Source organism: Cygnus olor, chromosome 1, assembly GCF_009769625.2.
Source record: "Cygnus olor isolate bCygOlo1 chromosome 1, bCygOlo1.pri.v2, whole genome shotgun sequence".
Taxonomy (NCBI): Eukaryota; Metazoa; Chordata; class Aves; order Anseriformes; family Anatidae; genus Cygnus; species Cygnus olor.
In genome coordinates, this window is record NC_049169.1 from 23,176,604 (window position 1) to 23,190,108 (window position 13,505).

Below are 13,505 nucleotides of genomic sequence, written 5' to 3' on the forward strand. Positions count from 1 at the left end.
GTGACATTTTTATTTTAGAGTAATTTGTTACTTGTTAACTTTGATTTCTAACCTTCTGTCAGGAATCTTAGTGGTTATTGAATTAAAATAAAAGGGCAACATATTAGAACAATTTTGAAGAAAGGAGCTAAATGCATAAGCTGACAGTAACAAAATCACAGAAAGAAAGACAACTTGCTATCTCCTTTTGTGTTGGGTCAGGCTCCTAGTTTTGGTCCTCATTAAAAAACAACAAGAAGAATTAAAAAAAAAAAAAAAAAAGAAACCACACTGAAAATTTAGTTTGGGTTTTCAGAGTGAACAGACACACCCCCCCAAAACAAGCAAGCAAGAAAACAAACAACAACAAAACAGAGAGAAACATAAGAAATCCATTCATTCATATGTTGTCTGCCTGCCTTCCCAACTCTGTATTTAAAGAAGATGTCAGTGTCAAAGAAGCCATCTTCTGGCATCTTGCATATCATTTTTTAGCACGCTTCTCACCCTTGATGTTATTACTAAGAGGCTTAGCCTCACTTGTTTTGCATTTTTTTAAGGGGGTATGTTGGAGAAAAAGTAAGTTGAATGCCAGGCTTTTCTCCTGTGTTCTGCGAATGATGGAATATCTACTTGATGTTACAGCATAAAAGATCTGAGGAGAAAGCAACTTAGGGGATTCTTCACTCCTCTTCAGCACGTTTATAAACAGAATATTGAAGACTTCATTGCATTAACAAGGTAAGGTTTGGTACACTGAAAAGAAATGTCTTCACATGAATAACCAAAACAGTCACTAAAATACCAATTTCCAAATTTCCATTTTTGTAATCAGCCCCATGTGAGAACAGATCACCTGAAAATGGAGAGAGGTCTGACTGTGGAATCAGTTCTTCAGAGACCTTTGAAACACTTTGAAACTATTCAATAACTTGTAAAAGGAAGGTTAAATATGTTGAAGTTTGAAATGGAATATCTGGGATATTTCTTTTTGCAGGAAAATGCAAAAACAAGCAATGAAATAGGAATGTGCCTTTGTTTTATAGCCATTTCATCATTAGTAATGGATTGCACATTCTGAAAAATAGTATAAAAAGTCTGTTTCAGTTAAATATTTATTGACTATTTACACTGCAATAGTATGAAAAATGAAATCATGAAGGGACAAAAGGTAGCTTATGTAATCCATCATATTTTCTTGATTCTATTTTTCTTAACTTTATATTAACTTTTCTCTGAAGCTATAATTGGTAGATTCGTTAAAAAAATAAAACAAAAAAAATCAGCCACTTCTCAGTGACACCTCTAAAATCATATTTAGATGTATTACTTTATTACTATACAAAGATATATCTTTGATATTACTTTATCAAAGACAAACTAGTCATAAACAAAACTAGTCTGGAATTCAGAGGAAAGTTTTTAAAATCAAAGCAGTAAAGTCTTTCAGTCAGTGCTGTGATTAAAGTATCTCACTGTTTCTAACTTCAGCATGATTACACTTGTAGACCCACATGCTGGTAATAAGGGTTATTAACGTAGTCTTGTGAAAACTGCATTAGATTTGGTAAAAGGTGCACTCATTGCTAATGCTGAGAAATAGTCTAATTTACACTGGTTGTAAAGAGTCCATCCAAAGAATAGCAACATCTGAAACCCCATGTACCTTCTGCAGATGTTGTCTGCTCATGGCTTGACCCGAAACACCCATGCAAAATATGGTATGTTTTTACTCAAGCCTGAAGGGAACAATCATGGAAGATCACCTAAAAATATAGTCTCTTGAATTATCGATAATCAGAATACATCCTTGTCACTATTATTATTAAAGCCAGAGCTTTCCTGGCTAAATATATAATATTCACGAAAAGCTCTCTGAAAACTGAAGGAGCTCTCACCATCCTGAGTTTTATTTAGAAAACTTGAGAAATCAGGAGTAATGAAATTCTGACCTCAATTTGCTTTCGGATTGCAGCTGCCTTCAGAAGTCCCCATTTATTCTGATCAGTTATTTTCATTTGGGGCTTCGCTTAAGACCATTTCCAGAAATTGTGTGTATACTGCATAGTAGAAAAAAGTACAAAACACTATTAAAGCTGCAAATTATTCATTGTAGCATTCTCTAGTATCTAGTTATTTGTTCGTTTTATAAGTTGTACTGAAAAATTTCTTCTCTTTTCACCCAATGATAAGTTTCATTAAAAGTTTGTGGAAAAATGATTTAGTTATTTCTGATTACATCAAAGATGGAGAAAAAAATCCATATTCTTTTATGCATTTACAGTCTTTCAGACAAGTGTGCTTAAAGAAAAAGAATATCATGTAGGGGTATTTCTGTTACATATTGGCCGTGTTCATTTCCAAAAGAAATTTGTTTTTGTTTCATGAAGTTATGAAGGTCTGAAAACTGAATACCAGTGACATACATAATCATCTGGACAATATCGGTGTAATGAAGAAAAGACATATTGTTCTAATAAAATCTTCATCCCAGAGTATATAAAGCATTCAAGAAGGATCACATTCAGGAAATTTAGATTCCAGTCTTGTCTCTGTTGGGTGACCACATGCCTGTATTTCATTTTCCCTAATTTAGTTTCTCCCCTGATAAATGGTGATAATGTAACTTCCCTGTCTAGAGAAAGTTCTGCTTAAAAAACATGCCAGAACATATCAGTACTTCAATGGAAAACCAAGACTGCAGGAACCACATCACAGAGGTCCATCTGAGTCTATAACTACAATATTTGTCAGGTCCTCTGAAATCTATCATCATTCCTTAAGTGAGGTTGATCTGCAATAGGGTTTCTATCTGCTGCATTCTAACCTGTTTACACTGTCCTGGAAATAGGCATTCCCTCTTGCAATTTCGTTTGACCATTCCTACTACTGTGGAGCCACCTGGGTCTAGAGTGGGCAGCTCTAGATTAATTGTAGAATAATGTATCATAATAAATACATCTACCATGAAGATTCAATCATATGGTTGTTTACGCAGCGAGAAGAGTGGGTAGTTTAGTATTGACATGGCTAAAAATCAGGAAACATGACATCTTATAGCATACATAAAAAAGCCACATGCATTAGGAACCAAATTTCATGGAAAATGGTGTTGCCACAATATTAATAAGAAAGAGATAAATATACAGGCTTTTCATAAATCACATTTCATTGGTTGTGCTTTTAAATATATATACAAATATTTGAGGCAGAAGGGACAGCAAGCTCTCAATTTATTATTATTGTTTCTTTTTTTTTTCACACAAATGGTCTCCATGAAATATTTTGTGGTGTCTTAATACATCATATCGGTTCTAATCTTCATTGCTTCTAAATTTCAAAATGACTGTCTGAAGGTCTACCTTCCTCATTTTCCCATATTTTGCTTAATATAATTCACCTATTAATTCCTTTTTTTGAACTCTTAAGGTGTCAGGGCAGAGCTGATGTAGCAGTCTCATGAAAGTGAAGCTCTACTACACTGCTGTGCCCCAGCCAGAACCTGCGAACCACAGGAACATCACACACACGTATTGAACAACTGGGATATTGTGAACTCTTCAGATATGATCAACAAGGAATAGTAAATGAAAGTAATACACATGAAGTGATATGCAATCTTCCTGTGACACTAAAAGTGCTTTCATAAGCCTGCTGTACCCAAGGTAAAGTGAATTTCCCTATAGAAAATATAGGCGAAATCAAAAAAACAGTTTCACTTTTAATATTTACACAGAACAGGCTTTCCCAGACTCTTCAGTGGTACTAAGGTGTAACTCATGCTTAAAACAAGTATATGATTGTTCTCTGCAGACAGATGTGGTGTGAATGATTCAGGGAGTTTAAGAAACTGGAAAACCATTATATTTTTTTGAGCTGCAGTACTATTGCTTGCTACTAGAGACTGTGATAGATTTCTTCTGATTTGTATATCTTTGTTTAAATGGGCACGAAGTCCTAGAAAAGGATTGATTTGGATGTGTTTTACATTACTTTTTATTGTCATGCCCCACGTTCTTTTCCAAGGTGCTGCCAAGAAGATGTTTAGAGATCTCGACATTAGCGATCAATGCTGGAATGTGACAAAAAGACAGTAAAAAGAATGGAAAAACTGTAAAGGGAATAATCTTCGCACCAAATAAACAAATAGAATCCTCTCAGAGAAACCACACAATGTATAACACCTGCTCCAGGAAAATCATCCCAGCCAAAAAGAGGAATAAACCTTTGCCCTGCATAGCCTTAAAGATCAACACCATGCCTAGCATCACACATTCCTGCATGCTTCAGAAACAATATAACAGGGCCACCTACTGAGATTCAGCATCTCTTTTCCATAATATTTATTTCATCTGTATTACTGAAGCAGCATAATAAGGGCAAATTAATCATAAAAGCTCCAGGGACTTATTTCACAGTGTATCAAGCAATTATATATTGAAGGTGATGAAATAATAGTATCTTTGATGTAACTTCCCACATAGGACATGCAAAAGAAACCACCAGAACCTAGATAATAAAAAAGAGAAGAAAATTAAGGAGAAAAATAGTTATAAAGGAACAGCCAAAACTACATTGCTCTAAAGTTCTTTCCTTTGCATTCTGAAAAGATTGAACCTATTTGGGGAAAAAAAAAAAAAAAAAAAACTAATAAAGACCAATCATAAAAGGAGGAATGAGGGGAAAGGCTTATTGTTTTTATTAAATAGGAAAGCCATATAAAGGATTAACCCTACTATTCATTATCCCTATTACAATATACATGTATAATTTAATTCATTTTTGCTTTCTGTTCTCTTCCTATCCCCCCAAAAAAGGAGCTATATAGTGAAGATAAACTGATTAAAAATACACAGATGCTGCAAATAAAATGTTGCATATCTGAACAAAATAAACATAAAGCTGATGCCAAGAGAAAATATTAATTTGTCAGTAAATGTGTAATTGTAACTGGCCACAGATTTGGCAAGGAGACAAAAAATATTTACACAGAGGAATTCTATGCCAGAAAATAAGGAAACTAAACTAAAGAAGATAAATTACACCCCATCAACCAGCTGGCCAGCTGTAGCATCGTCTTGTGCTCTCTGGCTAGCAGGAACTCAGGGCTAGCCTACTGATTTGTTCTATTTTTGACAATGGCATATTCCTGAAATAAATTAGATTATAGTAAATAGATAATTAAAGAAATATACATATTAGAGGCAAAGACAGAGAGAGGGAAAAAAAAATAAAAGCTCAGGTGGTGGTAGATCCCTAAAATGGTATTTGGTAAATACCAAAACACCAAAGAAGTTCAAGGAAAAAAGATATTATTGGTAGCAAAATTACCTCCTGCCGATGTCTGTACACAGGAGATATAAGAAAGGGTGGTGCTGCTGTCCATCTGTGGACTTCTGCTGTGGTGTAAGATTTCAAGCCCTTAGAGACAACAAAGAACTGCTTTTAAAATCTGGATGTCACCTGGTAGGAATGTGGCTATTACCCTCACATCAAAAACCTCAAAGACCATGGCCTGAGAGGCAAGTGGGTAATCAGCTCTTGGTGCTGAGAACAGACTTTTGCAGGAAAAGCAAAATATTCTTACAGGCATCCCAATCATCTCTTAAGTATGGATGTCTTCCCTTTACTCTTTCTTTACTGCTGACAAGGTTACCCCTAAAACCATGCAAGTACTTTCTGCTCTTCTTGTGGTAATCTGATCTCTCTTAACTCATGGAGAGTTACTCATCCCAACAGCATGGGGCTGTTTTTTGCACCATATACATCTATACTTATCACTCCAAACAGCAGAAGGTTAACAAAATAAAATAATAACCAAAAAAAAATGGTAATAATCACAACCACCTGCAGTAATTACTGCATCAGTAACCAAGACCCAGTTACGTGGGAGAATTTATGTGGGTTTCTGGGGAGAATAAACTGTGATTTAGATCCCCACACTACTCTCTAATCTGCCATGTAACATTAGAGATGGAACATGTCTTAGAGGAATTTTGCTTTCTCTAATAATGATCTAGGAAGTTAGCATTGACTTTGTCAAAACTGCCAAAAGGAAACCTCTGGATTTTTCTAAAGATCAGTCCAATGAAAGACCAGAAATTAAAGTGTGTTTTTTTTTAAGTGTGATGAGTAATGTACCATATTAGAATATGAGATAATTTAGGTAAAGACACTGTGGAATTTTGTCTAGCAATGAAGAGTTTACATTTGTTACCATTGTATTAACAAAGCACTGCAGCAGACAGTAAAAAAGGGCTTAATTCTTCTGCTTGCTCTGTCTCCATGCAAAACTACTTTATTTTTGATTAATAGGAGGCTACAGTATTTGAGTCAGATAAGGAGGCCAAACTGAAGCATTGATCCCCGTGGTACTGTTTTATGTTAGCTGAGCAAATTACCAGAAAGAGTAATCAGAAGCTCAATTATCAGCACTGTACCAGTAGAGAACACTTAGTTGATTTGTCTACAGGTTAAATCAAAACTGAACATATATATTTTCTCACACATTTCGCAGCTGCCTCAGACAGAAAAAAATGTAAATTTATGGTAAGTATAATATGGTGCATGGCATATATTCAAGCTAAGTCAGGTTAGAGATTGAATTTGTCAGAAAAAGATTTTATTAAAGAAAAATATCCATAACAGAAGTCGTCAGTTGCACAGTGAAACTACTGCAGCTTGCATATTTCTTTGTAGTACTGAGGCAAATTTAAAGTTGTGCTAACTTTAAATTTAGGGAGTCATACACAATTTCATTTTATCCTCATCACCAAGCTTTAAACTAGAATAATCAATTTAAAGTTACAAGGCCTTCTGTAGTACCTGATAAGAAAAACATGTCATGGTTGTTATAAGTCAAAGAATGGACCACTATTCTCTTCTATATGTTAGACTATGCTAACTTTATTTAAAGTTCTCATTAGCTTGTGAGTTAAGAGTAGGCTTTGATCTGCAGACTTCATAGTGGTTACTTTGGTTCAGTTCTTTTATTTTTTCCTCTTTAAATTACTACAGTACCATTAAGAAGGCTACAACAATATCTGCCTGATAAATCAACCCAAGATGACCAACTGTTTCTCAGATAAACTCTTTTCAGTACAAGGATGACAAAGAAAAATACAGTAAATATAATAAAAGTATTTGTCATTTACTAGGCTGGAAGTAGCAAACAACTTTAATGACCTCCCCCTCCACTATTAAGTCTTTACTATCTGTAACAGTGCTTCAGGTTTTTATTTTGAATAAAGATACTCTTGGAAATAATTATGCAAAATATATTTACACTGATGTTTGTGCATTAAGTGTTGTTGTATTTGTTTCAGAACCTTCCAGCATTACCAGAGCCTCCCCTTTAACTCTGCAAGTATCAGGCAAGTTTTGAGACATAGTCAAAAACAGGGATAAAAATATGGGCTAAAACATGGTCTCTCTATCAATAAACAGAAGATGTGGCAGTCTGCCCCACTAAAGACATTACAACAGCCTACCCACTATACAAACTATGAAAGCAAGTTTTATACTTTGGGAGACGCAAACTCCAGCATCCTTCTGGCCAGATACTAGCTTTCAGTTCTAGCCCTGAGAAGAAATGGGTGCTTAAGAGATGTCTTAAGCAAGGGTATCTTTGATCCTCTGCTAGACTGGCCTCCCTAATAGTGTGAAATATCCTCAGGACCTCTGGGCCAGTTGTTTCTTGTCAGTATGTGCAATGCCCTTCTCTGTATCACCTCTTCCCCTTCTCGCACCCACAGGGTGGCTTCTACTGCCACCAGCCCACCAGTGTGTGAATCTGGCTTTCAATTTTCTATGTTAATAATAGATGAAAATGTAACAGAACCAAGTTCTGGTGCTAAAGTATATTTTTTACACAGACTTCTCATCCGAGGTGGACAAATAGATAGCATACAGCCTTCCCTTCTAAGTGTCTCTGGTGTCCCTTGTCCTTCCCACATGATCTATCAATATTCCAGCCTACTCGTGTTTAACATTTTAATCCTGTCACTGTGAAATTTCTCTTCATATAAAATGCTTCTAGTCTTCATTCATTGGCCCACTGAATCTTGCACTGATCTTCTTTCATCCATTTAAAGTTCCCTTGTAGGACACTAATCATGATTGTTGGTCTCAGGAGTAGTTTTTAAGCAGCCTCTGTTCTACGCTCTTCTGCTAACTGTATTGTTTGGTACTGCATGCTTACCAGATTGTACAGTGATCCTTTAAAATGTCACAAGTTAAACAGGGTCACCATTAAATGACAGAACCCCAGAAAGGCTGAGCATTGGAGAAATACTGCTTGTATTCAGTGAATGTTATTTATTGCTGAAAGTAACAACCAAGCCCTTGAGATAAAAAGGGAACTGGTAGAGGAAAGGGCAGTGGTTTTGAACTGGAACAGGAAAGGGATTTTAGTGATTTGTAGTTATCTGTAATCTACTCTTGTTTACAGTCTGTCTACCTAAATGTTTCAAACATAGATGCCATTATTCATTTCATAGTAGTCTGATTTCAGTTTTCGTACTGTCTAGTCCCCCTGGTGACTGCTACTTGATATTAATTTAGAGCAAAATTGTATGTCACTCTACTGCCTGTCCTTAGCTGCTCTATGCCAGTCTGAATATGGTTGTATTCCTGTGGAGGGTGAAAAAAACCTATTTACCTACATCTCCATGGATTTGTGACACCTAATTACTGCTTGAAAAGCTCTCTGAGATCGTTGATTTAGGAAAAAAGAGCCCTTCAGCCATCCCAAGAATCATAAAGCAGTATCGTCAATTTAAAAGTCCTGTGGTACATTTTCTCTGAATAGAGCTGCAAAAGCAAAAGATTTTTTTCTTTTTTTTATCATCTAGATCGGTCAATTCAACTATCATAGTAACATACCAACATATATCAGGCCAAATAAAAACACAAGGAAGGAAGAAAATAAAAAAGTTACCTTTTCACTTCCTGAAGGAAAAATTACACTTTCTGTTGATTGCATTATAATCAAATAATTTTTAATGATAATAATCATGTTCCATATCCCTGGAACACCCTGCATGGGAAGAAGCTAATACGCTGAGGTGTAATTTTGTCAATATTGTCATTGTAACAGCTACAGACAACTTCACACTGGGGGAATCTTGAGCTGTCCTGTAAAAGGGTTTTCCAATATTTTTTTCTGAATCCATCAAGTCCTGAGCTGCTGTTTCTTACACAGTTGTATAGCATACACAATTTCACTTTCTGCCTTTCCAGCTCCAGCAGCAGCAGATGTCTTTTATGTATCTCCAGAATCATGAACGGTCATCAACTTTTCTTTATTAAAAAATCTGTTTGTTCCCATAACTTGCAGTACTGTGGTTTACTCTAGGTAATTATGATCTGTAGTTTAATGTCTCACATCAGCAGAAACAGAATGCAGACATTTGTTAACACATCTGTCATTTGTTCCTGTATTTAACATCACAGTCCATGAGTTATTAAAGAAATTGGCTACTTATCTCCAAAAATTTTCCCTTGAAACATTCAAAAAAAAAAAAAATCCTTTTTCCTAAATGAAAGTTGACTTCAATAAATGGCAGCTGAAAAGAGGATATTGCTTTTTCAAAATCAATGCCCACAACTAGTTCTTCTAACTATACAGAGACATATATATATAGTCATAATCTCACAAATTCAATTACAAAAAAGTGAATTGGTTAACTGGTCTGTCACTCTACTTTCTGCTGCATTTCTTTATCAGAAGCATTAAGTAACCTTTTTTTTTTTTTTCTCAAAGACACCCCATGATGTTGGTTACTTGACTGCCACCCCCAGTTTTTTCTCACGCTGTCCAATTGTTCCAGCTTTTAAGGACTTTTTCTTAACATCTAACTTTAGCTTTTCCTTTCTTAGCTTCAGGCTATCACTTACTGTCATGACATCTTCTGAGACAGTATAATTCCCTTCATTCATTTTTATTGTTACCTTGATGGTATTTACAGACTGAGATTGTGTTCCTTCAGAGCCTTCTCTTTCATAGACTATAAAATGTCATCATTTTCCTTATGTTTATCCTTCGATTGGATTACTCTTGCTGAATCTCATTGCATTTTCTGCCCCCCGCCCCCCCCCATCACATCCTCCCATTCTTCTCTGTCAGAGGTGCCTGCAGTTTGTCAAGCAACACACCCAATGACACATCCAGCTGCTTCACGTCCTTCTGTTTCATCACAAGGATGCATAAGCTTCTTTCTTTATTGAAAAAAAAAAAAAAAAAAAAAAAAAAAAAAGACATCTCCTGGAATTAGCATTTAATTAACTAATTATAGACTGTATTCTCACTTGTTGTCCCCAGGGCAGGCAGGGCAGGACCTGTCAGCCAGAGCAGGACCTGTCAGCCAGAACCCATTTGGCGGTGGGACAGAGGGGACAGGGTCTGTCTGTAGGCTCCTGCCCTGCGTGCCCCCAGCCAGCAACAGGGGAGCTGAGGGGCAGCGAGGGACAGCCCCAGCCCTGAGTATCGGCCACCTTTTGGGGATGGGTCTGGGCCCAGAAGGCTGTGTGCTTCTTACTTTATTGCCCTAAAATTAACTCGTTTATAATTTTGACAGTGAATTTCATACAACTTTTACTGTATTGATATGGTCAGGTCATTTTGTAATTAGCTTTATTGTCTCAGTGGCTTTCTTACCCAGCTGGCATTATTTTTTAAATAATCTTTCAATTTTGCTGGTAACAAGGCAGGGGGTTGCCGTGGGGTCAGAAAGTACTGAATTGTACTGATCTGGGAACCCCAGTCTTTCAAAGCAAAAGAAGTATTTCCAAAAATGTTAACATGAATGTTGCAAACAGGAATGAAATATCAGATTTAAATGCATCATATTTTAATATAATTTTTAAAAATCATATAATTTTTAAAAATCATTTACATTTTTCAAAAGCTCCTCATTTACCAAATTACCTCCTTCCATGGAAAAACAGCTTCACTGGAAAAAATAATTTGTTCCATTTAAAAATGGTGAGCTAGTAGAAAAAAGATGCAAGGAGTGTCAGGTAACTATGAAATAAGCCCTTAACAATTATAGTTGGCTAGGTCTTTCTGACTTCATTGTTGTTAGAGTTACAGTACACTACAGTAATCTAAACTAATTTGAGAAAAGAAGTATCCATATGAAGAAGCAAGCAAGCACTGGAAAATTAATAACAAAGTTAAGTAAGAAGTGGGCATAATTCTAAACACTGTGCTATCTTTTTGCACCACAATAGATGCTAGCTGCAAACACAATCATGATTTAAGTCACATTTATTTTACCAAAGTGAGATTCCTTTCACTTTAATAATCCTATTCCCATTTCTAATCCTGAGACATCCTTCGGTTTCTTTCTCTGATACAGAAATATATCATCTACTCCATGCTACAGTATTTATATATTCATCGACCTGTTATACATCATACAGTATGCTATTCTACAATTGATAGAATTTATTTACTGAACTCACTTTATCGGATAAATCAGATAAATCAATTAGATAAAGAGATTGAGGACAGGGGATTTCTTTCATTGGCAAAATCTCCGTAGTAAACCTATCTAGCTCACTAGCTACCAAGGGCTATTTTCCAAAAGTGCTTTAGATAAGTGGTCAGGTGCAGGGCCTTAAGGCAGTGATGCAGTGCACACAGGCCCATATAGCCACATAGTGCCAGTGGCACATTCCCAGAACCTTCCCACCTCCTCACCACCTTTCCTTTTTTCTTATCCTCATATAACCAGTTGATAAGGGGTTAACACAGCTGACAGAGAAATTGTGGGTTTGTGTAAATAGAACAGAAGATTAAGATGATCTTCTTTCTGTATATTTCTGCGTGTGGGTGCCCTATCAAGGGTGGATTTGCTGTGGGGAGGAGGAATATAGAGGTTAGCTTATACCGTGCAACCACATAGCCATATTCAGAAGAGGATGAAATTCAGCAGTGTATGTGCACATTTGCTCACTTCTATTTTCTTCTTAAAATTAGCCTATTGGAGTTGAATTATACTGTCCTTTATCTATGTCCTTTCTGACTCTCCTCAGTACAAAATACACGCATATATGTAGACATATATATATATATCAATTATAGTAAGATAACTAGAAGAAAACAACTGCATCATGGCTACTTACACAATTCCATTCCATGCCTGCCATTTAAGTAATACAAAGAGTACGTGCCTTCCACCCCACTCTCCCACGCCGCACTGGAATATGAAGCAGGGTCGAGGAAAACGGATTTCCATGCTGCCATCCACAGATTAGTTTGCTAGGACAGTTATTAGCCAGACTCCAGAGCTGATAAGCCAGAGGCATCACAGTAAGGAGTCAAATGCTGCTCTGCTACCCAAAAGGAACCCTCATGATAACTCCACTGACTTTGACATCAAAAAGTAAAGACGCTGCCACAAAATTCCAGCATACTGCAGGACAAAATGAAACCACTGAGCAGAGGATCTCTCTTTGGTAGATACATGCTTAATGTTTCTCTGGAAATGTTTGAGAAAACACTCTCATCTTCCATCCCATTACACTGTCCCCTGTGCCTACTGAAGTCCATGATAACAGTCCTACTAGAAGCCAGCTTGGACCCTTCCTCTTCGTTGTTATGTTACAAATAAAGGAAAGTGGGTCAGGTGAAGAAAGCCACAGGCCAGGGTTCAAATCAGTCCCAGCAATGCTGCTATTAGCTCTGATTTCTCTTAAAGTTCATTCCTCTGGACATACATTTTGTTATCATTTGAAACAAATAAATTTGAAAGTTCTGTCTTCAGTATGAATCTCATTTATAGGGTATCTATACATATGCTTTTGTCTCTATATTTTCTCTCCTACAGTTTTTGCTTCTTCAGCCTAAGACTATCTGTTTAAATGCATTGTTTTAAAACAGCAGCAAAAACAGCCTGCTATGTTATCTTGCATTTTTTGTAGTGTTTGCTCTTTTACATTTATGTCCCATTTTCTTTCCATTCTGACATTTATCTACAGTAAATAGATAACATGCAACTCGTTATTATGTGCAAACAGCAACATCTCAGTGGGACAGTGTTGTAACAAGGATCAAGCTATTACATTTAAAAGATCAGGAAGGAAGGGAAGGGGAGGCATTAACGTCACATTTTATTTTTAAATTTCCTCCTCTGTCACTCAAAGGAAATCAACCAATGTTGCTTTTTGTTCCAAAAGTGTGTAATAAAAATTAACTGTAAGTATTTTTTTTTACAAAGGAATGCCCAATGGATTTAATTATGAGGAAAGACTGTGACACTTATGGAATAAATGTGACACCATATTCATCCCTTTTATGTATCCTTCACCCACTAGAGATTGCTGAGTTGACCCCTCTGCAGCTGTGGAGTCAGCAGTTTGATTTTTAATGTCATAATAAGAGCAATTAGTACATAGTGTCTGCATTTTGACACATCAGGCAGAGGCAGAGGAGGCTGTAAAATATTGGTCTAGTGAGAGAAAACAAACAAATAAGTAAGTAAAACAAAACAAAATAAAAAAAAAAATGAGAGAGAGAGAAT